Below are 9,799 nucleotides of genomic sequence, written 5' to 3'. Positions count from 1 at the left end.
GCCCCGAAATAAGATCTGGTTCAACCAATTACCTTCAGAAGTCACATAATTAGTTAAATAAAGTCCACCTGTGTGCAATCTAAGTGTCACATGATCTGTCACATGATCTCAGTATATATACCCCTGTTCTGAAAGGTCCCAGAGTCTGCAACATCACTACGCAAGGGGCACCACCAAGCAAGTGGCACCATGAAGTACAAGGAGCTCTCCAAACAGGTCAGGGACAAAGTTGTGAAGAAGTACAGATCAGGGTTGGGTTATAAAAAATATTAGAAACCTTGAACATTCCACGGAGCACCATTAAATACATTATTAAGAAATGGAAAGAATATGGCACCGCAACAAACCTGCCAAGAGTGGGCCGCCCCCCAAAACTCACAGACCAGGCAAGGAAGGCATTAATCAGAGAGGAAACAAAGAGACCAAAGATAACCCTGAAAGGGCTGCAAAGCTCCACAGCGGAGATTGGAGTATCTGTCCATATGACCACTTTAAGCCATACACTCCACAGAGCTGGGCTTTACAGAGGAGTGGCCAGAAAAAAGCCATTGCTAAAAAGATAGAAAAAAGCAAACACGTTTGGTGTTCACAAAAAGGCATGTGGGAGACTTCCCAAACATATGGAAGAATGTACTCTGGTCAGTTGAGACTAAAATGAAGCTTTTTTGCCATCAAGGAAAATGCTATGTCTGGCGCAAACCCCAACACCTCTCATCACCCCAAGAACTCCATCCCCACAGTGAAGCATGGTGGTGGCAGCATCATGCTGTGGGGATGTTTTCATTTACAGGGACTGGGAAACTGGTCAGAATTTAAGGAATGATGGATGGTGCTAAATACAGGGAAATTCTTGAGGGAATCCTGTTTCAGTCTTCCAGAGATTTGAGACTGTGAAGGAGGTTCCCCTTCCGGCAGGACAATGACCCTAAGCATACTGCTAAAGCAACACTTGAGTGGTTTAAGGGGAAACATGTAAATGTCTTGGTATGGCCTAGTCAAAGCCCAGACTTCAATCCAATTGAGAAACTGTGGTATGACTTAAAGATTGCTGTACACCAGCGGAACCCATCCAACTTGAAGGAGCTGGAGCAGTTTTGCCTTGAAGAATGGGCAAAAATCGCAGTGGCTAGATGTGCCAAGCTTATAGAGACATACCCCAAGAGACTTGCAGCTGTAATTGCTGCAAAAGGTGGCTCTACAAAGTATTGACTTTTGGGGGGGGTGAATAGTTATGCAATATGTTTTTTTGTCTTATTTATTGTTTGTTTCACAATCAAAATGATTTTGCATCTTCCAAGTGATAGGCATGTTGTGTAAAATCAAATTATACAAACCCCCTAAAAAATCTATTTTAATTCCAGGTTGGAAGGCAACAAAATTGGAAAAATGCCAAGGGTGGTGAATACTATAGCATGGCACTGTATATCACAAGGCCTTACTTGTTGGCCTAGTTTTATCCTAACACAGTGGTGTTAAGAAACTGCTGGTATACAGGCCACATCTGGCCTTGCAAGTCACATTTTGCTGGTTTGCAAAGTTATTTGTAATTCCTATTGGAATCCAGCCAGAGTTAGGATATCCAACAGTTGGAATTTTTATTCACCCAAACCTGCTTTTAGAATGACATGGTTAAGAAATTTGAAGAAAAAAAAATACTACCTAAACCATTTAAACCGGAACAACCATTTCAGTAACAGGTGCAATAAATCTAACTGATTGGATTAGTTTAGAACAATATATGTTATCTATATTTGTGTAGCATAAAATGTATCAATCAATGTACAGGCAAAAAGACAGATATAGAAAACAATCCCCCCAAAAATCAACCTGCAGCAGAGCGTGCTGTCAAGTTCTGACCTTAGTTCTTTTGTTATGTCTTTGTTTTAGTATGGTCAGGGCGTGAGTTGGGTGGGTTGTCTATGTTCCTTTTTCTATGTTTTGGGATTTCTGTTTTTGGTCTGGTATGGTTCTCAATCAGAGGCAGCTGTCAATCATTGTCCCTGATTGAGAACCATACTTAGGTTGCCCGGTTTCACTTTTGAGTTGTGGTGATTATTTTCTGTGTCAGTGTTTGTGCCACACGGGACTGTTTTGTTTGTTTTGTTCTTTCACTTTGTTATTTTGTATTTTGTAGTGTTCAGTTCAGTTGTACATATTAAAATGGACACTTACCACGCTGCAAATTGGTCCGATATCTCTTACTCCTCGTCGGAAGAGGAAGACGAGTGTTACACATGCTGGGAAATATGATAATGATGGGTGTGGTTTTGAATGGACTGTTTTACTCTCCACAGTGTAAAACAATACTCTGGTTATCAACACCAAAACTGGGGGATCTTTTACACCACCAAGTGTTAATTTCACTCTTACAGAGTGAACTTAATTCCTGAATCTACACTAGAAATGTTACACTGAAAAATCAACACTGGCCAATTTGCTTTGTAGGGAGAGCGGGGTGGGAACAGTGAATGAGAGAAGGCGAGAAGGACAGATTTAGGGAGGGAGAGAGTGACGCATTTAGGAAGTGAGGGATGAGTGGATTTAGGGAGAAAGGGATGAGAGGAGTGGAGTAGAGTAGAGGATTGAAATTATGGGATTATGGTTTGACTTGGCTAGTACAGTACAGTGGAGATTAGGATCATCACAGGGAATGTTGCTGCGGGATTAAGAGTCTAATGACATAAAAACAATCGCAATAGGCATCAGCACACTGTATGGTCAAACAGTAGCAGATGGCAGTTTGCTATTACCTAATTGCTAAACCAAAGACTTTCTCTTTTACCAACAGCATAACAACAAACATATCAATGGCGTTCAGACGTTGTTTATCTTATAAGAGGTGATTGTGAAATGCAAGGCAGAACAAATTTCAGTAGTGTAGACTGCATGCTTGCAACAATAATCCAAAATATTCCATATCAATGTTGATATTCTGTATCAGTGGTGAATGTATGGCTGTAGTCTTATCTTTATTTATTTTAATTGTATTTAACCTTTATTTATGCAAGTCAGTTCATAACAAATTCTTATTTAAAATTACGGCCTACCAAAATTATCTGTTTGATTGCCATGCCTTTTTTTCTTTCTTCTTAGATTCTCTCTATACCTGTCTGTGAATATGAATATTTTTATCTGTCACTTGTCTTGTGTATCTGTCTTTCTGCGTGACTACCGCTCTCCCTTCCTGCCACTCCACACATGCATGTCTGCCTGTTAGCCTTCCTGTGTTTGAAAGTGCCCTTTACACATCAGTATACCAGTATGGGGGGCTTTCCACCGCTGTATCTAGGTCAGTTGACAGAGACACACCCTTATCTCCCCTTTTTGTGCCTCTCACCCTCCCTTTCCCCTTCTTTACCCCTCTCCCTCCGTTTTCTCAGTTTGCTGACTCTGACGCAATGCAGACCTGCTGCAGACTCAGGATTCTTCATCTTCTACAAATGTTTTACTCCCTCATTCACAATGATGCAAAAGAGTATGTTATTTAGTTACATTTACCATGCTACACCTGACAATGTTTTTCTAAAAAACATTTTTTTCTTAAATCTAGAAAAATCCACATTTAAAACCCTAACTAAAAGCATTCCTAATTTGCATTCTACTCTAAAAGGAATTTTCATCCCTACTTTTCCTGTATTTACATTGTAGAATTGAAAAAATGCCATGGCCTCCACCTCCATCTGCCATGGGTGTGTGGTAGTGACATCATTAGGCCTGGGCTTCTGGGGATTCAGTCCTGAATATTTTGATGGTTCAATAATAACTATAATTATAAAAATAAAATAAAAATTCAGTCTGATTTGAGTTTCCATAACCACGCGTCACTTGTGCTATGCAATATTTACTGACATATTTTCATGACAAAAATAAACAGCACAATACACTGAGCTAGGCATTAGTAGGTACTGCAAGAAGCCCCACAGGGGTGGACAACTCAAGTCCTCGAGGGCCTGATTGGTGTCACATTTTTTCTCCATCCCTAGCAAACACAGCTGATTAATCAAATTGAATTCTAAACTGAAGATCATGAATAGGTGATTATTGGAGTCAGGTGTGTTAGCTGGGGCTGGAGCTGGGGCAAAACTGACACCAATCAGGCCCTCAAGGACTGCAAATGCCCACCCCTGCAGAGTGACGTGGTGCCTGCCGTGATTGGTCAAAATTTCACAACGCAGTGGACCATTCACGTCCCTTGACCTCTCCCCCACTCCTACAGTGCCTGTTAGATGTCAATGTCATCATTCAGCAAAACGCCTGTCACTTAGTCGGAGTCTGCAGCATAGAACAGAGCAAATACGTAACTTCTTCCAAAACCGAAAGAGTAGCAAAAAAAGTAAGCAGGTTGAGCACGAGCAGTCAGTAGTGAATGAGGTGGAGGGCAGAACAGCCAGAAAGCCAAAGTGCAGCAGCAGCAGCAGAGTTAGCCACATGTTTGTGCAGGGTTGGTATTAGCTAACCATCTAGTCTTCCTCAGCATAATGGTTGGCTAATTGCGAATAAGAGTGTTAGCGCACAGCATCCTTAAGCTATTGGGTGTCAGAGTTATTTAACAGTATATTTAGTGAATGGGCAAGCTAAGGATGTTGATACAGTGGGGAGAACAACTATTTGAAACACTGCCAATTTTGCAGGTTTTCCAAATTACAAAGCATGTAGAGGTCTGTAATTTTTATCATAGGTACACTTCAACTGTGAGAGACGGAATCTAAAACAAAAATCCAGAAAATCACATTGTATGATTTTTAAGTAATTAATTTGCATTTTATTGTATGACATAAGTATTTGATACATCAGAAAAGCCGAACTTAATATTTGGTACAAAAACCTTTGTTTGCAATTACAGAGATCATACGTTTCCTGTAGTTCTTGACCAGGTTTGCACACACTGCAGCAGGGATTTTGGCCCACTCCTCCATACAGACCTTCTCCAGATCCTTCAGGTTTCAGGGCTGTCGCTGGGCAATACGGACTTTCAGCTCCCTCCAAAGATTTTCTATTGGTTTCAGGTCTGAAGACAGGCTAGGCCACTCCAGGACCTTGAGGTGCTTCTTACGGAGCCACTCCTTGCCCTGGCTGTGTGTTTCGGGTCGTTGTCATGCTGGAAGACCCAGCCACGACCCATCTTCAATGCTCTTACTGAGGGAAGGAGGTTGTTGGCCAAGATCTCACGATACATGGCCCCATCCATCCTCCCCTCAATACAGTGCAGTCGTCCGGTCCCCTTTGCAGAAAAGCATCCCCAAAGAATGATGTTTCCACCACCATGCTTCATGGTTGGGATGGTGTTCTTGGGGTTGTACTCATCCTTCTTCTTCCTCCAAACACGGCGAGTGGAGTTTAGACCAAAAAGCTCTATTTTTGTCTCATCAGACCACATGATCTTCTCCCATTCCTCCTCTGGATCATCCAGATGGTCATTGGCAAACTTCAGATGGGCATGGACATGCGCTGGCTTGAGCAGGGGGACCTTGCGTGCGCCGCAGGATTTTAATCCATGACGGCGTAGTGTATTACTAATGGTTTTCTTTGAGACTGTGGTCGCAGCTCTCTTCAGGTCATTGACCAGGTCCTGTCGTGTAGTTCTGGGGTGATCCCTCGCCTTCCTCATGATCATTGATGCCCCACAAGGTGAGATCTTGCATGGAGCCCCAGACCGAGGGTGATTGACTGTCATCTTGAACTTCTTCCATGTTCTAATAATTGTGGCAACAGTTGGTGCCTTCTCACCAAGCTGCTTGCCTATTGTCTTGTAGCCCATCCCAGCCTTGTGCAGGTCTACAATTTTATCCCTGATGTCCTTACACAGCTCTCTGGTCTTGGCCATTGTGGAGAGGTTGGAGTCTGTTTGATTGAGTGTGTGGACAGGTGTCTTTTATACAGGTAACGAGTTCAAACAGGTGTAGTTAATACAGGTAATGAGTGGAGAACAGGAGGGCTTCTTAAAGAAAAACTAACAGGTCTGTGAGAGCCGGAATTCTTACTGGTTGGTAGGTGATCAAATACTTATGTCATGCAATAAAATGCAAATTAATTACTTAAAAATCATACAATGTGATTTTCTGGATTTTTGTTTTAGATTCCGTCTCTCACAGTTGAAGTGTACCTATGATAAAAATTACAGACCCCTACATGCTTTGTAAGTAGGAAAACCTGAAAATCGGCAATGTATCAAATACTTGTTCTCCCCACTGTATAAGTCTGTCCATTTGTCTGCCCTCTCTGTGACAGCGTTGTAGAAGTCACAGCAGAACCCCATGTCCATTATTTTATTTTTCATGCACACAGCAAGCCCACGGTCGTGTGGGAGACGTATCCCTTAGGCCTCCTTCGGTTCCATTTTCAGACTGACATACAAAGTAATTCCCATTACCATTACACCTACAAAGCAAAAGTAAATGTCCAAGATTTGTAAAAGTCTGGGTAAAAAGTATTATTTGGTAATGAAGTGGACAGTCCCGTACTCACTGTTCGCCTGCCCGACAGCTAGCCGTGAGGGAGATGGTGGTTGCCTGTCATGTCACGTCTTGTAGAGCTCCTGTATGCTGCCTCTCTCTGGTCTTAACCTGCCCGAAACCTAGCAGTGAGGCAGATGGTGGTTGCCTGTCATGTCACGCCTTGTAAAGCTCCTGTATGCTGCCTCTGTCTGCTCTTAACTTTTGGCTCAATGCAACGAATGAAGCTACTTCAAGCTAGGCAAAGCAGTAACGCTATGCTGACCCTGTCCATTAACAGTGACTGGAGTCAGGAACGGCCGCAATGATTTGAATGGATTTGAATGTCTGAAAAGGAAGGCATAAATAACCTGGCTCCTTTCCTGAGATTTTGAGCACACAAACCATCAGAATCATTGAGAAAAAACATTACATAACAAAACATAACAGCAATATTTATATAATTTTAATTTCATTCATTTAATTTGGCTTTTCATAACAGCTTTTTTAAATTAGATTATCACAGGGTGAGCACTGCCTACACTTCCTACCCTGACTGCACATCACTGCTGTGGACCCCACTACAGAAAAACACGAAGTGAAGCAAATAAAATAAAATGTTATTTGTTACATGCGCCGAATACAACAGGTTCACTGTAATACCTTGCTTTAAGAAGTGTGAAAGAAAAATAAGTGTGCAGGGGCACCGGTTAGTCAAAGTAATTGAGGTAATATGTACATGTAGGTAGAGTTAAAGTGACTATGCATAGATAATAACCAGAGTAGAAGCAGCGTAAAAGAGGAGTCTGTGTAACCCTTTGATTAGATGGTCAGGAGTCTTACGGCTTGGGGGTAGAAGCTGTTAAGAAGCCTTTTGGACCGAGACTTGGCACTCCGGTACCGCTTGCCTTGCACAGTCTATGACTAGGGTGGCTGGAGTCTTTGGCAATTTCCCTCTGACACCGCCTGGTACAGAGGTCCTGGATGGCAGGAAGCTTGGCCCCTGTGATGTACTGGGCCGTACACACTATCCTATGTAGTGCCTTGCAATCGGAGGCTAAGCAGTTGCCATACCAGGCAGTGATGCAACCAGTCAGGATGCTCTCGATGGTGCAGCTGTAGAACCTTTTGAGGATCTGAGGACCCATGCCGAATTTTTTCAGTCTCCCGAGGGGGAATAGGTTTTGTTGTGCCCTCTTCACAACTGTCTTAGTGTGTTTGGACCATGATAGTTTGTTGGTGATGTGGACACCAAGGAACTTGAAACTCTCAACCAGCTCCACTACAGCCCCGTCGATGAGAATGGGGGTGTGGTCGGTCCTCCTTTTCCTGTAGTCCACAATCATCTCCTTTGTCTTGATCATGTTGAGGGAGAGGTTGTTGTCCTGGCACCACATGGCCAGGTCTCTGACCTCCTCCCTATAGGCTGTCTCATCATTGTCGGTGATCAGGCCTACCACTGTTGTGTCATCAGCAAACTTGATGATGGTGTTGGAGTCGTGCCTGGCCCTGCAGTCATAAGTGAACAGGGAGTACAGGAGGGGACTGAGCACCCACCCTTGAGGGGCCACTGTGTTGAGGATCAGCATGGCAGATGTGTTGTTACCTACCCTTACCACCTGGGGGCGGCCCGTCAGGAAGTCCAGGATCCAGTTGCAGAGGGAAGTGTTTAGTCCCAGGGTCCTTAGCTTAGGAGCTTTGAGGACACTATGGTGTTGAACTCTGAGCTGTAGTCAATGAATAGCATTCTCTCATTGGTGTTCCTTATGTCCAGGTGGGAAAGGGTAGTGTTGAATGCAATAGAGATTGCATCATCTGTGGATCTGTTGGGGCGGTATGCAAATTGGTGTGGGTCTAGGGTTTTTGTCATAATGGTGTTGATGTGAGCCATGACCAGCCTCAAAACACGTGAGTGCACCGGGACGGTAGTCATTTATGCAGGTTACCTTAGTGTTCTTGGGCACAGGGACTATGGTGGTCTGCCTGAAACATGTAGGTATTACAAACTCAGTCAGGGACAGGTTGAAAATGCCAGTGAAGACATTTGCCAGTTGGTCCTCGCATGCTTTGAGTACACGTCCTGGTAATCTGTCTGGCCCTGCGGCCTTGTGGATGTTGACCTGTTTAAAGGTCTTGCTCACATCGGCTACGGAGAGTGTGATCACACAATCGCCCGGAAGAACTGATACTCTCATGCATGTTTAAGTGTTGCTTGCCTCGAAGCGTGCATAGAAGTAATTGAGCTCACCTGGTAGGCTTGTGTCACTGGGCAGCTCGCGACTGTGCTTCCCTTTGTAGTCTGTAATAGTTCGCAATCCCTGCCAGACAATGGTGTTTCAGTGAGCAAAGAGGTTGAACGATTTGAAGTGAGAGAAGTGATGAATAGAAAAAAAGCTGTGCGAGACAGAGAGTCCTTTTTCTGTCTGTGACAAAGGAAAGACAAAATGTCATGAAGGGGAAGAAAACTAGCGCGGTGTGCAGACTAAAGAGGGAAAGACAAACATGGAGAGAGATGAGAAGATAAAATAATAAAGATATAGAGAGTGGCGCCCTGTCTTGTGGCGCCCTGAGGCGGTGGCATGGGGGTAAAACCAGATGTAGGTCACCAGATCAGAGAGAGAGAGAGAGAGAGACAGAGAGAGAGAGAGAGAGAGAGAGAGAGAGAGAGAAATGCTGGAAGAGCAATGAAGCGTGGTGGAAAGGAGGATGCTCATTCTCTTGAGAAAAATTAAATCTCAGATGTGAGATTCACCTGAATCTCAGAAGCTTGAAGAACCAATTATACACGTCTGTTGGAGACAGACAGGTCGGGTGGAGAATGAGGCAAGCCCCTCCCCACATGATAAGGAGCCACTTGCCAGCCCTCTGGTCATTCTCACCATTCTTCCTCACAAAGAGTACCTCTCTAAACTCTCCTCAGTGCAACTTGATCCCTGTTTTCCTGCTTAACTGTTCTCAGGTGTGCCGCAAGGTTACGCCACCTAACGCTGGTTTTTAAGCTCTCGTCTTCTGTGTTGGTTGACTTCATCATTTGTCTCCTGTGCTAGCTTATTTTGGCTAACATTGCACTAACTAGCTAAGCTATCATCTCACGTGGCGAATGCTAGTTATGTTTCACTTTGTTCTCGGATTAGGAGGTTTTTTGGAGCCCGCACTGCCTTGCGAGCAGGTAGGCTACCTCACACACCCAGTCCTCATGAGCTGAAGTCTTGGATAGCTACCCCGAGGACCTTCGCCTACACTTCCAGGGCTTGGCCCCGGAGGAGGGGGGGGGGAAAGTAAGGGGAACTCATCATCGACGGTGAGGGAATGACTGACCTCCTCCCCTCTCGTTTCGTCCCAGGCAAGCGATTCCTCCCGGCCATACC

This window comes from Oncorhynchus tshawytscha, linkage group LG28 (assembly GCF_018296145.1).
Source record: "Oncorhynchus tshawytscha isolate Ot180627B linkage group LG28, Otsh_v2.0, whole genome shotgun sequence".
In the NCBI taxonomy this organism is placed as follows: Eukaryota; Metazoa; Chordata; class Actinopteri; order Salmoniformes; family Salmonidae; genus Oncorhynchus; species Oncorhynchus tshawytscha.
Note: the sequence above shows the minus strand (reverse complement) of the source record.